Source organism: Daktulosphaira vitifoliae, unplaced genomic scaffold (genome assembly GCF_025091365.1).
Source record: "Daktulosphaira vitifoliae isolate Bord-2020 unplaced genomic scaffold, ASM2509136v1 Scaffold_4, whole genome shotgun sequence".
NCBI classification, from domain to species: domain Eukaryota; kingdom Metazoa; phylum Arthropoda; class Insecta; order Hemiptera; family Phylloxeridae; genus Daktulosphaira; species Daktulosphaira vitifoliae.
In genome coordinates, this window is record NW_026099575.1 from 27,691,672 (window position 1) to 27,717,630 (window position 25,959).

A 25,959-nucleotide genomic window follows, 5' to 3' on the forward strand; every position below is an offset into this window, starting at 1 on the left:
AGCAGGGGAGCTTGTACTTTTGTACGTATATATCACCCGCTTTCCATACCCACTCTATGTATTAAAATACTTGTTCTAAAATTTTTATCAACGTATCAAAATACTTTGTAATAAAAACTCTAAAAAATTGTCATTTCATAATTATAAAAAGTAATTTTTTATTCTTAATTATAATAAATATTAAAATATATGTTTGAATGTAGTCTAAGGCAATAAATTTAAAAAAAAGATTATTTAAAATATAATTAAAAGTTATTTATTATATTTTTGTTACTCAATCTATAATTTATGTATAATATTAGGATTTCACAGAACTAATTTTAAAATTAAAATTGTTTAGTAAAATCTGTCTTGTTCATTTAAGTATGAACAACTTTTAAAAATAACACATGCAATTTAAAAAAGAAGACAAATGTTGTGGTTTAGGAAAAAATGTGAAAATGTAAAATTTTATCAAGTAATGTTAATTTATTTGATTTTGTCGCTTGACTGCTCAACATCATAATTAAATTCATTACAGCTTCTATCCATCTATATATACATGCAGGCCGTTGATTTTAATCAACATTCAACGCTAACACTTTATTACTGCTGGTACACCTTTTTTATTACTGAACAAGGCGATGATAAATTGTATGTATTGGCCATGATCCCATTTATATCTATTTATGAAATGAATCCTACAAACATAAATTACAAAATGAAATGCTATATTATGTGCTCTAAGATCATTTTTATGGACAAAAAACCAAGATTTATGTACTTTAATTTTACCTGCTAGAGAAAGCTTAATATTCTATTAAGTGTTCGTATTACAGTTAATATTTAAAGTAATAATATTTCTTTTTCACTTTATAAAAATTAATTGTAATCAATAATAATGATACTATGAGTTTAGCATGTTTATATGTGTATATCATTTCATAATTGGTAATATATTATGTAATTTGGATCAAAAATAATAAAAAATACTCACCCTATTAAATAAAATTTTAAATTAGGATTCTTGAACATGTTTATTGATGAAAGAAAAAAATACAAAACAATATAAATTGTATTTATTGGTAGCCAAAATTAAAAATGTTTATGAATGTGTTTAGCATTATTATTGATACAAAATAAAAATTATTTGACCGCAGTATGTAACATACAGTATTCTTTGTTTATGTCGTCCTTTTTATTTTGAAAATTACAGAAGTCGTAAAATTTTTAATAGCACATCACCTCAACAATAAAAACAATCAGATACACAAGTGTTTGTTTTGACATTATGAATAAGTACATTTTTGTGGGAGTTTTGTCGTAAAAGTTAAAAAAAAAACAAGTAAAATGCCGATAAACTTATAACGGACGTCCGTTTAAAATACAATAAAAAACAAATATTAAACCCTATTGATATAGTTATAAATTTTGTGTGTGTAGTAAAAAATGTATTAAAATAACAGAAAAATCTTAAAAGTAATAAGAGTTAATAACTGTAATAATGTACACTTATAATCATTCTTAATTAGACTATTTAATTTTTTTAATGAGTCTTGTATAGACCAAGAATGTTTTCCTTTATGGTGTTTATATTTAATACAATGTCAACAAATAACTTCAATTTTACCATACTGATAATGTGGAGTCATTAGATTGTGAATTAAAAAACTAATGATACTTAAAACTGATAAAATTATTTTTTATGACTTGTATAAAATGTTTATTATACTTATAACTAAATACAACTCATGAACATAAAAATTTGACATCGTGGTAGTATTAGTGGGGTGTAATCAGTCAAATAATTACAATGTTTATAGTACAATAAAAATATCTGTTAAATTTATTAATGATAAGTGTGACCATGGTCGGTTAATTGTTTGATAGATGGTAATATTCACGCCATATCATAAACAGCTTCATAATTTTTACATTCTTTTTCTGAAACAAATAGATCATTTTTAAATAATTTCATTAATATATAAAAATACAGTATAATGTATAATGATACTACCACTTCACTATTCTTTCATTCGTTAAATAATTATTTTTTTACAAAAATGTTCAGATTAAAAATTGAATTATTTTGATGAACCCTAATAAATATTAAGTTAATTAAAAGAAATAATTATTAATTACTATTATTTTTTTGTAGATAAACGGGAAAGTATAATTATTTTTTAACTATTAAATAGGGAATGGATTGATAAAAATTTTGACTGGTCGATAACCAGTTTTGTGACATTACTTTTTAATTAATATAATTTTTATTTATAAGCAAGAGAATACACAACGTTAAATTCTAATCTGTAAAATAAAAGAAAAAAGAGCATCGCTAAACATTATCCCACTCCTTACCTTTACTAAATTTTAAAATGTTAATGTCCCAGAAAGTAATGTGACATTTCTGGTTATCAGCCATTCAAAAAAAAATTTAAACCCTTCGCCGATTAATATTTAAAAAATGATAATAATTTGTTCTTGTTTAACTTTTAGAAGTTCCCCTTAAATATTACCCTTAGAAATATTTGTTTTCTCATAATACACTGAATATTTACTACGTTTAACATACATAAATAAAATTTTAATTTGTTCACTTTACTGAAAAAATCATTATTTCAAGAAATAAAAGTTGAGTCAATATTTTTAGATCACATTGTGTTAAAATAATCAAATAAAAAATGTATGACAAATTAATTGTTTTCAATTTATATTTCTTGAATCAAATAGGCAAGTTTTCCACACTAGAAAGGAGTCATATTCATCAATCGTGATCGTAATATATTTTTAAACTTTCATTATTGTAACTCATTTTTGAGCCCGTACATTTCAAGTGCCTATTTAATTAACACGTATATCATGTGCGAGTATATAATATAACAAAGGACTATGTAGCACACTTGGGGATCGTCTCGACTGAAGCAGTTGGATAATATTTTTGATTTAGAAAAGGTTATTGACTTGGTAAAAACTCTACATTTAATAATCACTACCAGAGTATAGAATATGAGTCGATATTATAAATATTAGTGCTATTGCTTTAAAAAACATAAACCAGAAAAAATCATGAGTTATTATAAACACGGTAGAGTGGACCCCATGTCGATAGCAGCAAATGGCCGCTAACACCTAGAGACCCGCCCTTCTATGCAGTCATTTCATGCGGAGCAGCAAACTACATGTACATTATATGACTATAATCGGTCTATACTATGCTGTATTATTGTAACACTTTCTGTATAGTAGTCTTCACAAGTCTTTCTCTATGCACTCCACAATGCAGTTCCATAATATTTAGGTCTGGTGGAATATGAGCACTGAGTACCGGCTGCACTGGATAAAAGCATTATTTTTTTTTCCATAAAACCATTCTGTTACCTTTATAAATTTTGTGAACGTTCAAACAACTCTATTTTTTTTTATCCTAACACCTGGATTCCACAGCTATATAATTTAATTCATAATTTTCGTATGGTTATGTTTTATTTTTTTTAAATTATTCGTCCATTTTAAAATATCTGTACTCCATGAAGTAAAAATCATGAAATGTCAANCCATAAAACCATTCTGTTACCTTTATAAATTTTGTGAACGTTCAAATCACTATATTTTTTTTTATCCTAACACCTGGATTCCACAGCTATATAATTTAATTCATAATTTTCATATGGTTATGTTTTATTTTTTTTAAATTATTCGTCCATTTTAAAATATCTGTACTCCATGAAGTAAAAATCATGAAATGTCAATGGTGAAAATTGTAATTATTTTTTATAACTCACTAAGTAAAAAGTTAAAGGCAAAAAATAACCTTATACCAATAGACGCTAAATTTAAACGTAATGAATAAATTTACTGTATCGTGAGTTCGAATAATAATAATAATTTACAATTTTAATTTATCTTTTAAATACAACTACTACTACTTCAATAATTTAATCTTGCTTGAATAATGAACGTTTAAATTATAAGCATAAATTAATTAAAATACCTTGTTTTTTCCAAAATATGTTTTAAAAAAACCCAGTCATTGAGGTCGCAACTTAGGGGACATATAAATATAGATATCTGACAACATCACTATCATAGAAAAGCTTTGATACAAATCTGTTAAATTACATAATTTTTATATTTTTAATTTTACAATTTCTATATTTTAAAATTTCACTAGAACATAAATGTTTGATGCCAAACCTTCCGATATATTTTTAAAAATCGAGATGAAAAAATTGTTCTTGACATGTGTAAATGGTTTTTTTTAAGCTAAGAACAAAAACTTGCAAACTTTAAAACAATAATTTTTTATTACTACAAAATATCGTTTTAAACCATAGTATTCTTGTACAACTCATGTGGTATTGTACATCTTAATAAAAAGGAATTTTCGTTGTTATATATATTGATTTTATATTCTATGCGTAACTACGGTTGTAGTGGTCAAAAATGAAAGACCCGAAATTGTCGTTGTCTTAATATTTGTCACCTGCAATACTTAATGTTCGTTTAAGCTTATCTCATTGGGCGCTATTGACGGAAAGCGCACAAGAGATGATATATACGTATATCGGTATGCTTGTTGGTGATAGGGCGGAGGTTCTTCAATTTTGAAGAGCTCTTGGGAAAAACTATAGTACGCTATGTAGATAACACCGTCAGTGTTCCCTACACACCTTCCACTGCAAATCCTGCACATGGGGCCTGCGAGAGTTAACCGAATCTTCTATCCCTCTGGGAACGGAAATGGCAGTAGCTGCGGCCGTTGCTTTCCTGCTGATAGCGTATTATAGAACTCGGTGGTGGTATGCGGCTGCGAGAGTTTTAATAAATTAAATAGGCGGCGTAGGGCGTTCGAAATGACGGTCGCCTTGGCACACAACAGCTAACAACAAACCGTAGTTTCGACGGTGAATAATACATCCATGTGCCGCCAACCGAGATGACAGAGGGAGAAGAGTGCGAGCTCGGGAAAGTGTGTAATGTAAACTCGTGCAACGGCAGCCAAAAAGTTTCTAATGGTATTTCATAAACAACAACAATGTACACCGAGTGGACATAAAAAGTGAACAGTGTAGTAGCGCTACTGTTTTACAGTTCACTGAGAATAAACCATTTTCCACTCGTATGAACACATAGAATTGAATTTCTGCACTTTACATAATATCTTATTACATGTAATGCAGAATTACTACAAGAATATGAATAATAAAGTGGGATTGTATCTCTTGATGCTAGTTAACTATATCAATGCCACTGAACTTTGTTTCGCGATAACGGATGAGAGAAATGCAGGTACTAATGCATAATTAACTAAACGTTTGCGCTTGCAAACAAACATAAAAACGTCAGATAAATTGTGTACATAACTCCGTACTCTTAATAATCGGTAATGGTAATTCTGCCAAGATTTACTTTTATTTCTCTATTCGAACCTTAAACTGGCTGGTAAAATTGTATTAATACAATGAAAAATGGTTACACTCTTAATTTTTATTACTCCTACTGACATATGCCTTTTGATTTAACGAGTACGTTCAACGAATATAAAAATTCTATCATGTTAAATGTATAAAATGAATTAATAGTGAAAAATTTCCGATTTTTTTTTTTATAAAATACTATTTAAAAAGCAAAATAATAATTGATCTTAAATTATAGCCATTAATAGTTATTAATAAATCTTTAAATTATTGTTAGTGTAGACATAGTGATAAAAAAATAGTAAATCGATTAGTGTTAACGCGAAATAGATAAGGACTGTTAGTTAGAAGAAAAAGGTTATCTTTATCAATGAGCCATAGTTACTGGTAAAAAAATATTTCTATGATAGATAGTAACAATAAGATTAATGAACGTAAATTTTTATCGATAAATAATTATACAATAATCCATTCAAGGAAAGTAATCCATTCTAAGAAGTACATCCGGCTAAGTTTTCCAATGTATATGAACATAAAACGATTCATCTCTCAAAATAACACAATTTGTTTCTCATGTAAACGCAACGTTTCGGAAACTTGTAGCAATATTGAAATAATGATCGAATGGGATATTTTTTTTAGAGTTAAAAAAAAATAGTTTTTTAACCATTGTAGGCAAACGTCATAAATTGTCTGGTAACACGGTACTCGATCCACAAACAACACACGCGAAACGCGTTTACGGGAATTAATGAAAAAATCGATTACAGGGAATTCGTAACAAACGAGTTCCGTTGCTGTGGATGAAATATTGTTTTTTTTTTTTTTTTAATAACTGAAAAAAGTAATTTGCTCGACACAAACATAATTCTACGTATTTTGCCGACTCCAATAATCGTTCACGCTAATACAACGTGTGACTAATGAAAAATATCTCAACAAGTAAAATGAAACTGCGGCATAGAAAAAGAATATTTTGTGACATACAACTATGTAACTACTGTTCCAATTGTAAATGTTGTCATTAAAAAAAAAAAAACATTCTACAAAGAAGGAAAAAGATCTCTAATGTAAAATGAAAAAAATATCAATTTCTCATAAAGATTATTATAAATAACGACTGCCATAATTACCATTAATCAAAGATTGTTTTTACTACTGTTTTTAATTATAGATTAAAAATCGAAATGTATGAACAATTAAAACGAGCTAGTAAAAATTCGATTGTTCGTGTTTGTAAATCAGTTTTTTTAGAATACTAATTGAGTTATTTTTCATAAAATAATGTTTAAATTATTAAATAAATAATTAATTCAATTATAATAAAACTACATAGATACCCAATTTAAATTAAAATAAACAATAGTAAGCTATTTGATATTTCGACGTCAAATAAAAATGAATTAGGAAAATATAGATTTTTTTGGGAAATTTTTTAAAATTTTGTATTGTACAATAAATGTTTATCCCGTATTGTATTTATATACAATTTTACTAATGAGAACTATTTTTATTTGTATTATTATGTTAGTATTAATAATATTTATTCGTTAGATAACTGTATTAATTGGTTTAGAATGTAATTTGTTTGATTAAGTATAATTTTACCAAAGAAGGTTTAACATTTTTCATACAACATTTTAATTTGAATTATGTATAGGTGAAAGTTAAAGACTTTTATGTTCTCGCTATGCATTTTGTATATTATTTATAAGCGTGTTTACTTGGGAAATGGATGACTATGCTTAAATATTTTATTTCGAGAGTGAGATGACGCGTCAAAGATTCTATTTTTATGTGTGAATGAGGAAAAATGAAGAAAGAATGTATAACTCTATAAATATTGAGGAATGGAGAGGGAAGGATCCAAATAAACACTGGCAGCGTTTACAAATAATCCTCCGCAGCCGCAGCCGTTCGCGTCACCCAAGACCCAATTTATTTTCTACCCCTATCATAACCTCGTAGTGTCCACTTCCACTCCCTCGCCGTTTTATCCCCTTTTATTCTGTCTGTTCGAATTGTGCACACACTCCGCACTGACATCCGATATGTCCTAAATGTACAGCCATATATACCGTGATGTGACGTCTGTGTATGTGTACCACAGGAAAACCCATACAAGATAACATAGAATTTCCCTCAGGAACAGTAGTTGAATCCATGAAAATAAATCGCCTTCAATGAATGTTGGACGAACATCTCATACATTGCGTATGTATGTACGCAATATAGCTCGTGCACACAATATAAGTGTGTATTACCGACCTTTAATGAAATTGGTCGACGTGCTCTCGATTCGTATATACTATTTTTCGATTGGTGCCGCCGGGACGAGTGTTTTTTTTTTTTTTCTTAAACGCATCTCAACCGTCGCGATTCTCCTCTTCTCTCCAAGTTGTATAAATCGTACACGATCCCAGAATATCTATTTGTAGACATGTACAGTCTACTCTATATAGGAGTCTGGGACACATTATTTACCATACCAATTTTATTTGCGGTGAACTTTGTAAATACGCTATTTATTTATACGTTGGTCACAATCAATTTAAGTTATAATCTATTCAATGTAACGGATATAAGTGGAAAACTCCGTTGCGGTAAAACCTACTAATCCAATCCTTTGAAATCAATTTCAGAAATTCCAGATTTCACTTCATGGTTGGTCGCACTCGTATGATAATAACATACAGTTCATCAATTTTGATTCTGTATTTATTCGTCCAAATATTATTATTATTATTATTTGACAATTCAGATCAAAAGCCAATTGAATTTTATGAGTCCAAACATAACTAGAAAATAGAAAAGTTTTTCAATTGATAAAAACGAAAATCACTCTCATACCATAGGGTCAAAGTTTTTGTCTGTTATTCATAAGATTTATGCTTGCGATAAAAATACTCGGGAAATTTATCATTTATCTATTTTTAAATTACTGTATGTGAAATATTTTGAAATTGGATTGCCGCTATATCAACGTATTCCATTAAACCGGTCGTACTGGTATTTAATTAAAAACTACTAGCTCCGATTAAAATGCTTAAGTAAATTTATTTTATCTAATTTTTTGTACAACATAATTTATTAAGTTTAAAAACCTCAAGTTGTAAATTTTAATGTCTCATATTCTATTGAACCAACATGATGGTTCGATGTCTCGATTTCTTTTTTTTTTTTTTCAAGTTTGCCAAACTGTCGTTACTATTAACTCTAGTATAAATATTTATACTGAATGTAATAACGTAAAATCTGCGTTATGTTTTGTCAACTTTAAAAAACTATATTCAAATGTAGAGTTTTTTCCCTTCTTTACGGTTCACGTGTATTTAAAATTTTTGTTTTATTTATCTGTATTCCTTCTTAATACTTTCGAATAAACATTTTAAAAAGGTGGAAGCATCGTTACAAAAAACTCGTCTGCCTGGATAGATACAATGCAAGCTTATCACTACATTTATATACTTAGTTTCGTTTCCTTTTTAGGTATTGTCCCCTTCAAATTGCCGTACACAACCTAAGGATAAACTTGATTTAGTAATACATCCTATTCAATAGCTAAGAAGTATTGCGTGAGCGCATCACGGATACTTATTCCTATTTTTTTTTTTTTTATTATACATAAGTATATTTAGTCCTGCGATACACCAAAGACGACGGCAGTCGGTAAAATCATAAATTACACAACGGCTTTGGCTTAAGTATTCATAAAACCTTTAAGTATATGTTTTGAATGTCAATCCCAACAACGCTCACTCGTCGACCGTATCTTTGCGCAGTAAAACTTTTTTAAATCGTTTTCACGCTATTTTTTTTATGTGCGGGTTGGTAATTTTTACTTTATTGACTATCAAAATCTCATTTCATCAATCGTCGGGTGCCTAAATTAACTCATAAAATTATTATCATACCAATTACTGATTTGTCTTTTTAGTAATATTAAACTATGGCACATGATATTATTATATGTCTAAAATTAGCAAATAAATCATAACTGTCGTTCAATAAAATTTCAATAAATATCTAATTAATCATCTAATAATCTTTTTAAGAAATAATTATAATTGAAAATTTTTATTATGAATTTATGAAAAGCTTTTATAAATAATTGAGATATTCTAGTTTATGATAAAAAGTAACTTGATTGAATTTTATATGATATTTACATAATTACACACATTTTTCTAATAGTCTCTTTTTAAATTATTTTTTACTAGGCCATTTTCGCTTTTTCCACTTGTAATTATATTTTATAAAAGAAATGGCGTCGAGATGTCTTTATCATATTAGTTATAACCGGAATAATCCAATAACTGAAATACTTGACGAACATACTAAAATGTCTTTAGATAATAATGTTTAATACGCTATTGTGAGGACATTCAGAAATAGGAACGATGATACGCAATTATCTTGCAAACCCTTTAGCTCATGTTTATAATTAAAGTTAATTAAATATAAAATAATAGATATTAATGTTTTGGATAAAAAAATAAGTAGATTATTTTATTTGTGTTTAACTTTTGCTCCTCCAAATTTTACCATCGCAAACATGCCAAAACTTATCTGTTTACATATTGTAACTATATGTTATAGACTCGATTAATAAAAACTTTGATGTCTATTAACTGAATAATTTTTAAGGCGCAATAATGTATCGTGTCGTATTTTAATTTGGATATTTTATATGAGGTTGATTTTTGAAGTGAGTGTGAATGAAAAAAGCCACCGACAGATCTTATATGTTCAAAATAGTGGATAGCGACAAACAATGCTCTGCGTGTCCATTTAGCTCGTGTCCCCCTTCACAGACTTAATGTGATCACGATTATTATCAGCCATAAAAATAACTGAGACGCAGTTTCTGATTACGGTACACGTACATACTCTCATCACCCCTTCGCCAGAACAACATCCTGGCGTTGCGTACACTTTAATGATAATGCAAAAATCCCCAGCTAAAGGGAGTCCGTAACTACAGTTCGTGAGTGCTGTTTTCATCAAATGATAACGTGTAGTTACTTTTCCCTTTAAAATATTAAGCCTAACGTCAGGCGCGGTGTAGTGTAATATTACTAAAACGGTAAATGTGTATGCATTCATTTTTAAACGAGGCATTTGCATTTCACAAATGAAAATGATCTCCGGTAATCTTGAAATACCAGGAGAGTAAAAAATAACCCAAGTATACATTATTGACATTAACTTGACGGATAAGGGGACTTTTCCCTCTTTTAGCACGCGCAATCATTTGACGTTTGCTGTGCCTTCAACAGACGAAATCGTTTAATCGTCTAAAGGTTTTCCAGAACTTTTTTTTACACTGCTGAGTAAACTGTACCGCGTGTCCAAAACGACTAGACTGCAATGGTTGATTTTTAATGTTCCATTCCCCTTTTTTGACGGCTGATACTCCCCCATGCAATTTTCGAATATTACTTTTAAGAAAATGTTGAAACACTTGAACATTCTTGAAATGATTGTATGATATTATAACAAAACACTCTTATTACGATTGTTGTTAGACATGGAGTTTTTTTTTTTAAATTACTTTTGCAGAAATGACTTAAGTCAAAAAAAGCTACTGAAAGTTCAATATATTGTACTCCATAGAACACTGGATATTTGTATTAATTAAAACGATTTTGCTATATTAAATTTTAAGAATCTATATATTGTTTTAAAACTTATTTTGTAGTTGGTTCAAATTGTTATTCAGATTGTAATTATTATTTATGATTATATTTTTTCTAAAAAAAAAACTTAAAAGATTTGCAGAAATATAAAATAAAAAACATTTGTTTAATAACATTTGATTAAACATAGTAAAAGCTTATAAAAATATATCTGGAACTGAAATAATAAATATCTAACTGCTAAATTAAACAGAGATCTAATTAAATGTTGGACTTAGAAAACAAAAGTTTTATTGTAGCATAAATAACACATCTTGCAATACTTTAACAAGATAAACGCCGAAGTGCATTGGCCATCAAAGAAACTTCGAAACTGTATAAATGTACTCTGGTTCACTTTTGTTTGGCTCAATTAATAAAAATAAAGTTTTCTATAACACCCTTATGTTGCATTTAAATTATGATAAAGTGAAACATTTTTTGTAATAATAAACTTAATATTAGAATTTCAGTTTTATTTATAGTAATTACTTTAATATTCCTTTTTCAACGCTTGATTATAACCATTCCTCGAACAATTTCACATTTGTTTGGTGACATCTGAAAAATACATAAATTATTAATAATTTCAGTTTTTCTGTTTTATAAATTATAATCAATAGTCTTCTTTTTCTACTTGGGGTCGGCCATGATATCATAAATCATAATCAATAAATTATTAATATAATATTTAATATCTGTGCCAGATAGTTATTACAAAAATATTTTTAGTTATCTTTTTAACTTAAATTATATCGGTGAATTTATTTTTATTAAATAAATTTAATTTCATATACATATAAGAAATGAGCTCCACTAAGACGACTCCTGTGGGGGATTTAGGTTAATATAATATTACTAAAACTTATTTTATCATGAAATTGTGTTGTTTCTGTAGTCACAAATATACTACACAGATAATAGGTACTTTTTGTTGAAAATTTTTTGAAGTATTAAATTTAATTTCCGCCACTTAGAAAATATTATTTAGGTAAATATAATTTTTCAAAATTGTTGTTTCGATTGGCATTTCTGAGAATATTAAGCATTCAAATAATCTCCTTTCGCAGATAAATTTTTATAGTTTTCTCTTTTAAAGTTTTTATGATTCACAATTTAAGTTTTGATTTTTGACTAATTTATAATTTGTATGATCATAATACGTTTAACATTAGAACTTTTTATTGGACCAAAATACGAACAAATAATCTTTTATATAAAATAACAACAGTTTTCAAAATTTGAACTATGTTAAAAAAAATATATTATGCTTTTACCATTTAAAAGTACTCTCACGGTAGTAAAAGCTCTCTTATCTCATATGAATCCTGGAGTTGAAGTCTAAAGAAAACGCATTACACAATCTTGCCCTGCAAGTCCCTAAGGAATAAAGTACTATGTGCAATGATAAAATTTGCATATAGTTATTGACCCTAAGGCAATACACAGCAGTATTACAGTGGTTGCTTTTATTCCACCGATTTTGCCTACGTGGCTTCTTGAGTATACGTAACGTCGTACTGATAACCGGATAAAATAGCTCGTGGAATACTAATAAGCTTTAGAATTCACGCCTGCTCTTCCCTGGAGAGATAATAACTCTATAACACATACCTATAAGACACAAAAAAAGAAACCGATATGATGATGTACGGTTTTATTACATTTTACTCTTTTGGTAGTATTATAAAATGAAGGAAAAAAAGTATCTCTGCTTACTTTTATTCACGTGATGTGATACAATTCTCTGTGATATTAACTAAATATTAAAAATTCCGGTTTAGTGAATTTGGTAGACTTTAAAATCTAACATGCTTTTAAAATGAATGACAAAACAACACTAATATGCCAAACACTCATTTGAACATTATTGTACAGTTTTCAAATGTAATAATTATGTGTACATATTATTTACACATAATACGCATCATAACATGTACAATGATACTATTACAAATAGATCAATCAATAACTAATGCCTAATGAGCATTTTATGTATATAACGGCGTTTTAAAAATACCATTAATATTTGTTTAAATACATTTAAAACGTGTTGTGCGCGATATTCGGCGAGTATAAAAACGGCCTCCGGTCATTAATCGTCTAAAATTACAATGTATATAATTATATATATATATATATGTTACTATTATAGTTTCGTGTAATTTTAACGCACTGCTATAAATATACAAGCAAGTCATCGCAAAAACAATAGTTTCTACGTATGAAATACTATATTGACAGAAGATTTATAGCATAACTCAAGTATCGACGTTTGTTCATTAAATCTAATTATCTCAATGCACAATATGCACATGTTTGACGTGAAGGTTAATCGTAAATAAATGCAGTCTTGTAATTTGAAGCCTGTGGCAACACAACATAAAAATAAATAATATTGCGCTTTACCTATGGTTTAAACTATTTTTCTATATCATCTACAATCATGAAAAAAATATTCTATTGTGAGCAATACCATTAAAAAAAGACTATAGAGTAATAATAAGGAAATATTTGTGTCACTAATTTTTTATCATTCTCCATACGAATAGAAAATGATTTATATCATTATCTCCCCTTGAAAAAAATGGCCCCTGCAGTGTTCTTTTAAATGGAACGAATACAAATTCAAAGTAACGAAAAACTATGACGCAGGTGTCAAAACAGTATCAAATGAAAAAAAAGGAAGTAATATATGTTCCATAATATGTTTCCCTGGAGAAAAGGTAAGAACAACGAGAAATAAGTTTTCAAAAGAAGTTTTGACGTGTGTACCTTTGTACAGATATCATTTGTCATGTAGGTCGTAAAACGGGAATTCTTGACTTTTCTTGCGTTGACTAAAAGTGCCAACGTTACAAAATACACCTTTAACGGTTTAACAGGGAAAAACATGAATGGGATCTTTTTAAATATGATTTTCCTTCCCTTAATTTGTCAACAAAACGGTAATAGTAATAAACAATGTAGCAGTAACTGTAGAGGTTACGCTAACACATTTTTTTGTTAAATTAACGTAACTTGTAAGTGGTTTTTACGATAACCTATTACGAAATGAAATAATAACTGTCTTCAAAAAACGTAGTCCATAAATGTAGTTTGAAATTAAAATAATTTAACATAAAACACTTTTAAAATACTTGCATGTTATTGAAATACTCCAGGCCATTTAAAATGTAACATGTAACTTTCTTTGAAACCACGTAATATAGTTATCGTTATCAGCCTAATTAGTTTTACCAAGCAGTAAGAATATATGGATAAAGTATACAAGAAAAAATATTTTTAACATATATTTTAAATGTATATAGGAGAATAGCCGAAGAATAGATAAGTAATTTTAGTGAATCCAAATATAGATATGGTTAAGCTTTGACGTTTATTTTTGAGAATTTTTTTTCATGTGCGAGATCTTCACTTGGTTATTTTTTAATTAAATTAATATAGTTATCTTTAGTTTTATTTCAACAACTTTCGATTTGAAAGTGTTTACGAATTTAAATTTTGTAAGGACTCTACTTTAATTGTATTTATTACAAACAAATTTAATTTAATATATTAAGTTTTTCATTATTTGAACGAACCNAAATTTAATATATTAAGTATTTCATTATTTGAACGAACCCTATCTTTAGACCAGTTACTTAAAATTGGATGAATAATTGTGATAACAATAACCACACTTCAATAAGTGTTACTACATTGACCAATTGCATTAGATTACATTCAATTAGTTTTGATCCAGACTCGGATCACATAATTATACACACTAGATTTTTATTAATTTGACCCAAATGATTTTGTGCGTTCTTTAAAGTAGATGTTATTGATTGAACATTTCTTTTAACGAGTAAAGGAATAATGATTTAAAACATTAAATAAATCGCTAATTATCAAAGTCATAATATACCATAAAACAAACAACCAAATTTATAGGAATAAATTATAACAATGATTTATTTAGTTGCATTCCCGCACTGATCACTATAAGTTGTAAGTAATGTATTTACATTTTCAATGTAAAGTAGAGTTTCAATATAAAGTATAAATTTTATGACCAGAGCGACTCAATCTAAGTATATTTTTACAAAATTCTTTCGTTATGAAATTAAATGTTAAATTCATCTGTTTTGTTCTTAATAGTTTTCAAGAACTAGGAATGTAATTTTATGATGTTGGGTGAAATGAATTTTGTCTATTGTAACCAGGGATTATTATAATTTATGGATCATAAATAATAATCACGCATTAATGTAACCAAAGAAATACTAAGTCTTGAAAAATAATATTTGGGTAAATCATTTACATCTTCGAAAAAATGTCTAATATCTATTTCATGAATAATTAAATATTTAAATTTTAAAGGATGAAAATGATTTTAACTGACAAATTTTTAAATTATTCGTTACACTATATACTTAATTTACTACACTGACAGCGAGTAATGTTTAAATGAAATTATTGAAAAATCATGAAATTCCAGTTTCAATACTTTCATGCTTTCAATCGATAGAGTACAATTTTCCTTAAATTAAATGCGTATGATACACGTGATTTCTGTAATAAAACTCATTAAATTTTAATCACATCTTATAAAATAATTCATAGTTTTCTACGAAATTCATTGCAGTAATTAAGAAGCTCAAAGATTCCAATTATCTATTTCGCAGAAAAAAGGGTTTCATTCTTGTTGCTGCACTATTTAGTTTGAACAATAAACATACATATGTTATTACAAGTATACTATGCAAGTACTTGAGTATAATGTAAAAAAACGCTGGCGTTGTGTATGAAACTCATTTGTAGGCTATGGCAGTCATTGTCGATTTTCTCGTATGCGAAGTATACATCTCTAGAACAGTATTTGCAAGTATACACAGTTGGTCTTGAAAAAGTATTTGGGAATGCGTTGAAAATGAAATACGTTTTCTCCCTACACAAAATGGTAGTTTTTATAAACGCCCCATTTGTTTCTTTTTTTCAGAATCCCCCACGCTATACACTTATTACTGGGTTGCTGCGACGACTCTCACGCCAAGCGTACACACATATTCGCGTTTACCTTTTACTTGCGTGCACCCAAATTGTTGTATTGAGTTTACAGAAGGGAAACAAACGAAAGAGGTCGGAAACCTTGAGTTATTCGAAGAGACACGCGTGGGTGGTAGAAAAGTGAGCGGTGGAAATCGTTTTACACGAGAACGACGACGATTTGTAACTTGAGCTACGGAAAGTTGTTTGAAGCAAAAAGAGTGTATACATAAAGAAAAATGAGCTTTTGTCCATTTGTTTTGTGTATTGCGTACGACGTAGCTTTGATATACTAGTACAATAGCAAATCGAGATACGTTTTACTCAATTTGGCTTGCGACATATGATTGGGTTTTTTCAGTATTATTTCCTGCGACTCTGAAAGTTTTTTTTTTGTGAAAATCGAAATTCGATTTTTTTTCTACGACCGAGACTTTTCAAAGTGTTTCCTATTTTAACTCTACGGAGAATAATATTAAATTTCCTGTTTATTATTAAACTAATATATGAGGAAATTTTTGTCTTAATCAATTAAGAAAAGTAAATCTTAATTCGTTTAAATAATAAAAAGTGGATCGCTTATTTCAATATAGCTTTATTTTTTTTACAGAGATTTCATTTAATCTAATGTTAATTCATATAAATCCATACTTAAGTGAATTTTACACAAAAATAAAAAGTTTAAACATTGGCAATTACAATTTAGTTTTGATTTTTGATAACTTAACAAATTATTCGAATTTTAGGGTGTAACGAAAATCTTATGGTCAGTTTGATTTGGAAAACAAATTAGATTTTAAAGCATTTTGGCTTTATATTTTATTTTTATAAACAATTCGTTTGGTGTTATTATTGATCTAATTACATAATACTCTCTTGTATAATACCAGCTTATTTTTAGTTAATCGTTACGTCATAAGCAATAAAAAAGAGTAATTAACAAGATGATTTAATAAAAATGAACATATATGTTATTTCAGGAATAAATGTAATTGATAGCTGATGATTAATGTTCTATTTCCTAAAAATTTGCACAATATAACATTTTTACTTATAATGAATATATTTTTAAGTAATTCATTCTTTAAAAAATGCCCATGAATAATAAAATAAACAATGTAATAATGAAACAATTATATTCCTTCCGTAAAAATTATGCTATTGAAAATTGATTGATAGTTACATTAGTTTATTTTATAAGGTTTTTTGTAAGATAATATAATATTAAAAACCGATAAATACAAACAGTTTTTTATTACTAAATGAATTATTTATGTACATATACCTTTTTAATGGAATTTTATTGGAAAAATATTCATTAGTATAACTCTTACTATTTAAAACATTCGTTTAAAGAATGTTTTATTTTAGTATAGACACATTCATGCCGTTAAACATTAACATCTGCATCTTTGAAATTGTAATTATGTCGAAGTTTTTGTGTGTGTAATAAAACTTATTAGTTTTCTGCTTTAAATATGAACATGGGGCAATAATGAAGTCATTAATATTGATGGTATTTTGTCTGTGGATACAAGATACCATTTATGAGATATACGTTCGCTAAAAATAATTGAATTTTTTTATGCGTCGTTAGGCCAACTCATACTACACACTGTATAGTTAAAAAAAAAAAAATTTAATTAAATAGCTAATTAACATGAGCTTTTCTTAACATTATATTGTGTAATTTTAAAAACGAAAGACAACAATGTTTGTTTAAATTCCATAAACTAATTATTATGTTGTAATTACTGTTTGTTTTTTTAGCAAGATGCTATTACCAAAAAATTTCTTAGTGAATACATTGGAAATGATCTAATATTAACTACTTCAATATTACTGACACGTACAATATATATTTTATATAATATTATATTCAATTATTGAAAGCAGTACTAATTATGTTTAGTAAACGAAAGTACAAATAAATCGATCAATTTAGAGGATACATAAAATAATGTGTTTAAACGATAGACAATATGAATATAATTAAATGAAAAATTAGTATATTGAAAATAGTATCAGTGAACCTGACCTATGTTAGTAAAGGTTACGCGCAACAGTAATAATAATGATAATAAATTTGGCCATAAAATCTGTTTTACAACTGTTGTCGTATTGACGTGACGTCATTGTACACACGTTTTTGGCACTCTCGGGACTGTTTGTACAATGAAATTTCTAGCAAATTGATTTCCAATTGAAAAATAATAACAAAAACAACAATATTGTAATGTGTGATTTAACGAGTAGTCGTAAACGTAACATCACAAGGAAGTATATCTGTGCTCCGGTCGCTTAGTATTATGTTTTCAGACGGTCAATGACTGAAATATTATAGTTTTTGGGGATAGACGTGTACAAGGTCAAGGTCGTAACTGATAAAAATACGACCTTTTTGGGATCACTTGAAATGTTAAATATAATGTACACCAATTAAAATCTACACAAGGGATGCTGTTTATTTGAGTTTAAGATTAAAAAAAAATTTTGTTTCTGATTATAATAAATAATACGTTTACAAAAAAAAATTATTTTGTAGGTAAAATTCTCTAATATTAAAATTTTTTATTTAAATTAGTTGGATTATTATGTTAAAAATTAACGTTGTAGAAACCTAGGCCGCCCTCTATGAGTGTACTTCAAATTTTGTCAAAAAATTCCTTTCCTCGCTAATCATCTAGAAGAAAAAATGAATAAAAATAAATGTCTCTTGTATAGTATTATGCACTAATAGTTATATTTATTGAATTTATTACTATATAAATCTGGATTAAAAACATAGTAATCTTATTTTATAAAACTGAAATGTTTGAAAAACTTCTTCAAGTAATAGAATATGAATATTTTATTTTATTAAATAAAACAATTACAATAACGATATATATTAAAATAAAAGACTAACATTCTTATAATAATTATTTTCTTTTACATCGACTAAAGTTTCGCTCATTTTTCTATTGTGTAAGAAAAATTTTTCTTAAACAATAAAAGTTTTTATTAACAAAAACTTTTGTCCTAAATTAATTTAGTTCTAAAACATAAAATTCACAAAATGATATAAGATCAAGTCCTTTTAAAATTTTCATTTCTAGTTTAAGAATAATTGTTCCATTCTTTTTTAAAACTTATCTACGTTAGTTATAATTTATCCATAAAGAATTATTGTTTTTAAATAATATGAAATAAATGTCATTCGATAAATCTCACATTTTCGTTTTCATTTAAAGTATTAAGCTTAATAGTTTTTTATGACTAATAAAAATATTTCCTTATTGTTAATGTGTTTTTTTACTGAACACCTAGTTTTATTTCATAGAATTCATTAAATATAATATTGATAATTCGATTTTGTAGGAACTGAAGTTCAGAGTTGTTTCATTCATTAAAATTGATAAGCTTTTTTTATTCATTCAGAAAATTAGTTTCTGAATGAATACCAAAAATAAACCATAGTAGATAGCTTTTATATTTTTAAAATATGAAGTCTAAAATATTACTGAAACCTTTTTACTAAAAAATAGAAAAAAGAAACATAATACCAATAGTAGATAAAAAAAAAAATAACAAATGCAATGCTTTGAAAATATTACATGAAACTTAAATGATTTGAAAAATAATATATCATAAATATATTGTGGTGTTTAAAAATAAACAAAACTTTAAGTTTTACTTTAATGCTTATTCAAAGTACAAAAAAAAAGAAAATTAATTTTGCGTATCTCTCAATTTAAATATCATATTCTAAAATATCAATACAATTTTCCGAACTTAACAGAATAATAATTGTTAAAAATGTTTGTCAAACTAACAATAAACAAATTAAAATAGCCATATATATTTCTAAAGCTTATTTTTCACATCGCTGATGCTATCCTTATTTATAACCGTACTGTATGACATAGTAAAAAGTTATATGTAAAAATTATGCAATTATAAATAAATTATTAGTTATATATTTTTCTTAAAGTGATTATCCATCCATGCAGCCTCAAATTAAAATTTTTTTTATAACTTTCATCGTATACCAAAATATATTATGTAGTCTAATACGGTGTTTATATTCAAATGTAGATAATTAATTTATTATAAAACTATATTTTACGAACCATTAACATTTTTATTTGTTCATACTATATAATGCATAAATATCTTCCTAGCTATGTATGACTACATAGCAATAAAACAAAGCTTTACCGGTATATGTAGTACAAATTGTTTATTAATTGGAACAAGAAAAAATGTTTTGAATTATAATACAGAGGAAATACTTTTATAACATACAAATGATCAGAAAATAAAAATAGTTAAAACGGTATATACGACTACTTTATCTTTTGAAGAGTGTTAAAATATTTTAATTTAGTTATAAAAACTATTAAACGCTCAATATTAGAAATTTAATACTTATTTATTATTTTATTAAACCCTAGTTAATATAAAAAACAAGTTTTTAATATATATTATTACTATTTTAAATTTTAACATTAAACCTTTTCTTAGTAGTTAGTGTGTATGCTAAATAATATTACTTTGAATTATTATAAAATAAATTGTAATTTATTTTACAATAAAAAATCGTCAATTCCTAATGCTCATACATAATTATAAATTGCAATATAATATCATGAATAACTTACTAGATAATTTATTGAATTGAATTAAAATAATGGCTTCAGTATATTTTGCATATTTAAGCTTAGTGTAATAATTCGATAATTTCAAATTATGTGATAAACATACTGAGTGTTTCTGTTATGTTCAGTCACTTAATTAAACCAAAAATAATAATAATGTCATGTTTCTTTTAAATAAATGTTTTTTTTTCATTTATTAATATTGAATTATTTTAAATGGTCATCATTTATGTGTCCTAAGAGTACCAACTTAATTTTTAAAATAGAAAGTTATATAATTAATTAGCTAATTTATTAGATATAATATTATGATTTAATTAAAAAAAGAACTGAGTGTAAATAAATTTTGGACCAGTATTTCGGATGTTATTAACACTTTTGACCAAGTGAGGATTGAGATCGAAAAAATTCTTATGATAAAAATAGTAGTATTCATGTTTCATTACAAACCATTACTTTAAATTTTAAATAACTTCCAAAATACTCGGTCAAAAATGGTTACTGACCAGATAATTACTTCATTATTAATATACACATTATATTACATAATCTAATATATGCATATACGTATACATTATTAAACATATCGTATATTGAAACAAACATTTACATAAAAGAAACAAAGAATAAATAATCATATTATAATTGTTATTTTTCGATTAATTAAGGGTTCGTGATAACAGAATCATTTTATCTATATGTATTTTTTTATATTTTTAAAATTATAAACATCATGTTTCATTTTTTTTGAGAATATTATTATATTGCTAGAAATTAAATCAGAATACTTAAAAAAAAAAGATACCGTTTTTAAATGATTATTATTTCCATATAATTTAGTTAAATAAATAAAAAATTAAAGGAAAATTAAGTTAATTAATATTTTTTTTTATAAAATTGTAATTGTTTTTAGGTGTCGAATAAAAACTCGAGTGCGTGTGTGTTCGATGTAGTGAAACGCCGTTAATGTATATCGATTTAGTTGTGGCAATTCATCTTATGGTGTATGATAATAATGAACCATAAGACGTTTAAAATTTTACAGGTAAGAAACATATATTCTAATAAAAATACTAGAATTCATTCATTTTTAACGCCTATCTGTTCATTAAATCTTAAAAATTTGGTTTAAATGTGAAAAGAGAGGTTATTTTGTAATTTTTCACATTAATTACTGATATTTATGTAGCTCTACAGCCCAAAGTTGTTAAAATGAAGTTTAGATAAGTGTATTAGTATTATGGTATGACTAATAGTTTGGCTTGTACGAGGTTGATTGGCTTTAAATTATTTATCATTATCAACAATGACAGCTCTTCATAAAAAACGATCATAAAAAATATTGTTTAGTCTGCAGAGTATCCTAGGGCTCAAATATCTGACACGTGATTTTAAAGGCTATTATAAAGAACGTTGCGCGTATGTACTTACATATAATAATAAATAAATATAAGGATACGTTTACATAATAAATATAGTATTATATGTATGACTCGGGGAATATTAAACAAATCTCGTTTGGCTAATGAGCACATTTTTAAAATTCATTTTTATTTCTTATTGGTGGAATGAAAAAATACGATCCGCTTTATCTTTTTAATTATTTTCCTTGAGATTCATGGTGTTAATATTATGCTGTCATACTTAATTATAAATTAATTGATTCGCGAGCATCAAATAGAAATTCGTGAATTTTACAGTTACATATCAAAACATCTTAATTAAATACTTCGTAGAAAATGTGTTCACACGATGAATGTTATTATTTTCATAAGATATATCTTATACTTCTCTTTAGAGGAAACTGATAAAATTTATATGAAGTTAGTCCTAGCAATAATGTCAGTTAGATTTTTGTCACGGAAGTAGGTGTACCTCAGATTTGTACCGGCCTGATGACTCATCGACCAGACTAAAATATTTAGATTTATACATATTTTTAATGCTCATTGGATTTTCTATACGAGTATATACAGTATATAGTCATATTACCGAATAGCTGTTGTGACGGTTGATGGCTGGTCTGCAGCTGAAAAAATTAAATGTGATGGGAGCACGGCGCCATACCAAAAAGGAGGAGTCACACATGCGGGCACATTATGGATGAGTAAAATGTCCTGCGCGAGTTATCTCCGTTCTTCTCTCATTTGCCTACTCTCAGAGCGCCGCTATCTACCCTTACACTCGATCTGTCTGTCTACCCTGGCAGTTCACAAAGAGGGATGAAATCCGATTCAATTCGAATCGTATAGATAGCGTCATAATCTATTTAGTTAGAGGATTTGCAAAAAAAGATCGTAAATTTCCGATAAAAAGATAACTTTTTGTTAAAACAATTGTAATTAAATTGAAATTTTAGAGTAAACAAATATAGAGACACAAAACGTTTTGCTAGATCAATTTTAACGCATTTCAAATGTTCAACTATTAACAGCTATAATTATAACTATAATTGGAATCATAAAGTAGTATGACTTACCTTGTCAGCAAACTGAAAAAAGAAGAAGAGAACTATCCAACTTGATGTGGAACACTGAACTGTCCAAGAACCGCTAACACTCTGACTTCAGAAAGCATACTAAATCTGAAAGAGCAAAGGATAATAAGGATAGGTCTCCACTATCGTTTTCTTTGACCTAGTTTGTAGAATTTTTTTTGTGGAGCATATTCATATGTTATTTTTTTTTCCAAAAGGTACTCCCCCGTAATGATGCGCAATAAAAGTTACGACATGGCCCAGTGACACCTTTCTCACCGTAGTGCAGGACATTAAACGAGTTACGATAACACAGGTATTGGTCATTGCTTGTCATTGTCTTCGAGCCATTAAGAAACATTCTAAAGGGACTGTTTTGTTGGTTTTTCTCTTTCGCTGGGCACGCAGTTCTTTTTTACTTGTCCCGGTTATAAACCGCAGGACAGTTTTTTACTCCGTTACGGTTACACTAAATAATTCTCTCATGAGAAGTTTATACAAAAACGGTAAGAGAGAATCGTTTTTTACTTTCAAAAATAAATCGTTTCAAGGAACTAAATAGTTGACCCAAATAAAATTATAAAAAAACAGCGGCTTAATGTCAAACTCCAAATCTGTTTCAAGATAAACTACATGTGGGTACGATATTTTTCTTTCTTGTAAGTAATTCTTATATAACCGAAAGGGTTAAATATTTCCATTTACGGACAAAGATCGACCTTCACCAAACTCTCACTTTAAATAGTTTAAATGAGTTTTACAATCAATATGTTCTAAAAACATTATTGTAGACTTGCATCGATTTAGAATAAAAAATACATTTTAAATAAATTTATGTGATTCAATAATATAAATTCTATATTTATAAATAAACCGGAAATCATTAACAAAATTTAGCAATTTTTACAGAAATAACTTAATCAATTGTTAGTTAATAGAAAGTTTTTTAACGATTATATTTTTAAACTATACAAAATGATTAAAATTCACGTCAATTAAAATAATATTAAACTAATTTAATTATTTTTCTACTAATATGTAAAATTATTGTTATAAATAGTTTAATATATATTGAACTATTAAAATACTAAGAAAGAAATAAAATTATAACGAATTTAATAATTTATAGAAGAATTTTAATTATTTCTGTTTTATATTTAATTGTAAAATGATTCGTAGTACAATTAACTCACAATATCTGCTGACGTTTTATTTACAAAAGTAAAAATATTCAATCCATTCATAAAGGTTCATATAAATTTTGTTAAAATGTTTCACTCAATAAAAAATATATCTTTTAAATGAAGGTATTGATTTAACATTATAGGTATTTGTACGGTTTATAATTTTTACAGAATTAATGTGTTTAAAAAATTCATCTGTACATAATTTATTAAACTTGATTTACAAATAACAATTTTGACTGATCGACTGATATTGAGTATTAATAAAAATATTTTCAAGTGTATTGAGATTTTTTTATCTAGGTATTTGAAAAAAATATATTATTATGCAAGTAAATTCAATTACATTTGTACAAAAAGTATTTTACGTTCATTAAACACTGTTGAAATAATGATATCATATGACTAGAATTATTTACATAATCGCCTACGGGTTCTTCTTTAAATATTTAATTATTTATTGCGGATTCTTTCTTAATAATAAGAACTGGATTAATAGGGTATGTATCCTTCGGAGTTCAATTGCTGTAAATAAACAAAAAATATATTTATAAAATATTTGAATTTTGACCTCTAAATTCAATAAGTTATAATCCGACACTATAAAAATATTTGTATGTGAATTTTTGTTGTATCATGCAGTTATACACATAAGAGATTCATAATAATATGTTTCAAACCTGATTCATTCGTTAAGCTCCACCGAAAAAAATTGAGTTTTAATCAATTTCTCAGAAAATTAAAAATCCATTAATTAAGAATAGGTTAATTATCTCATTTGCTAATCAACCTCCAATAAGTAAACACCATCTATAATACTTGAAATAATGACTCTTTGCATAAAAATTAATCAATTTTATTGTAAGGATGACTTATGTAGTATAATTTAAGACTTATGTTAACATTTAAATATGCTTTGAACTAAAAAGAAATTCATGTCAATTACTGGACCTTCTCGGCTCTTTTAATATAAATTTCATATAGAAGGATTGATAGCGCTAAAAGTATTAAAATTTAAAAGTATATGAAATTATTAATATTTTCTCTACGTATTTGAAGATTTCGTAATAATAATTATGTTATATAATTTTAAAGTTAAATAAATCCTCGATTGTTCCATAATAACACAATTTAACCTACTTTCGTCAATTTTCCTTCAATAAGGTTTTTTGACTCTTAGAAAATGTATTTTTTAGAATTAACTTTATATTTAACATGGTTCATAAAAGTAAATCTAATTTTATTTAGTACATTTTTATGGACTATGTTAAATATAAAGTTAATTCTAAGAATAAACATTTTCTAAGAGTCTATTTAGAGGTTTAAATCATTCTTAATTTAATATAAAAATAGTAATAATTGGTTTTCATTTAACTTTCGAAAATTATCTCTAAAATCTACCCTCAGAATTAATTTTTTTCTTACAATAAACTTAGTATTTACAATGTCTTATGAAAATAAATTAAATTTTACTCTATGCATTTTTATGAAAAAAATATTATTTAACAAAAAAAAAGAGTAGTATACTTAATAAATCACAATTACAATATT

The 25,959-nt window shown here is 26.7% G+C and overlaps 2 long non-coding RNA genes across 3 annotated transcripts in view; one reads left to right on the forward strand and one right to left on the reverse strand.

Annotated features, from left to right (window-relative positions):
• Positions 1-25,959, forward strand: part of LOC126905119 (uncharacterized) — a 125,702-nt gene that overhangs the window by 82,857 nt on the left and 16,886 nt on the right. The window contains exon 3 of the long non-coding RNA XR_007703876.1: positions 21,662-21,793. This is a non-coding gene — a long non-coding RNA (uncharacterized LOC126905119). The remainder of the gene's footprint in view (positions 1-21,661; positions 21,794-25,959) is intronic.
• LOC126905117 (uncharacterized) lies at positions 998-12,913 on the reverse strand. Of its 2 annotated transcripts, XR_007703873.1 has the most exons (4): positions 12,797-12,902; positions 12,355-12,691; positions 11,570-11,638; positions 998-1,923 (listed from the first exon to the last, which is right to left on the reverse strand). It is a non-coding gene; the product is annotated as an uncharacterized LOC126905117 (long non-coding RNA). The 2 variants fall into 2 exon arrangements; XR_007703874.1 differs by lacking the exon at positions 12,355-12,691 and having other exon boundaries at positions 12,797-12,913.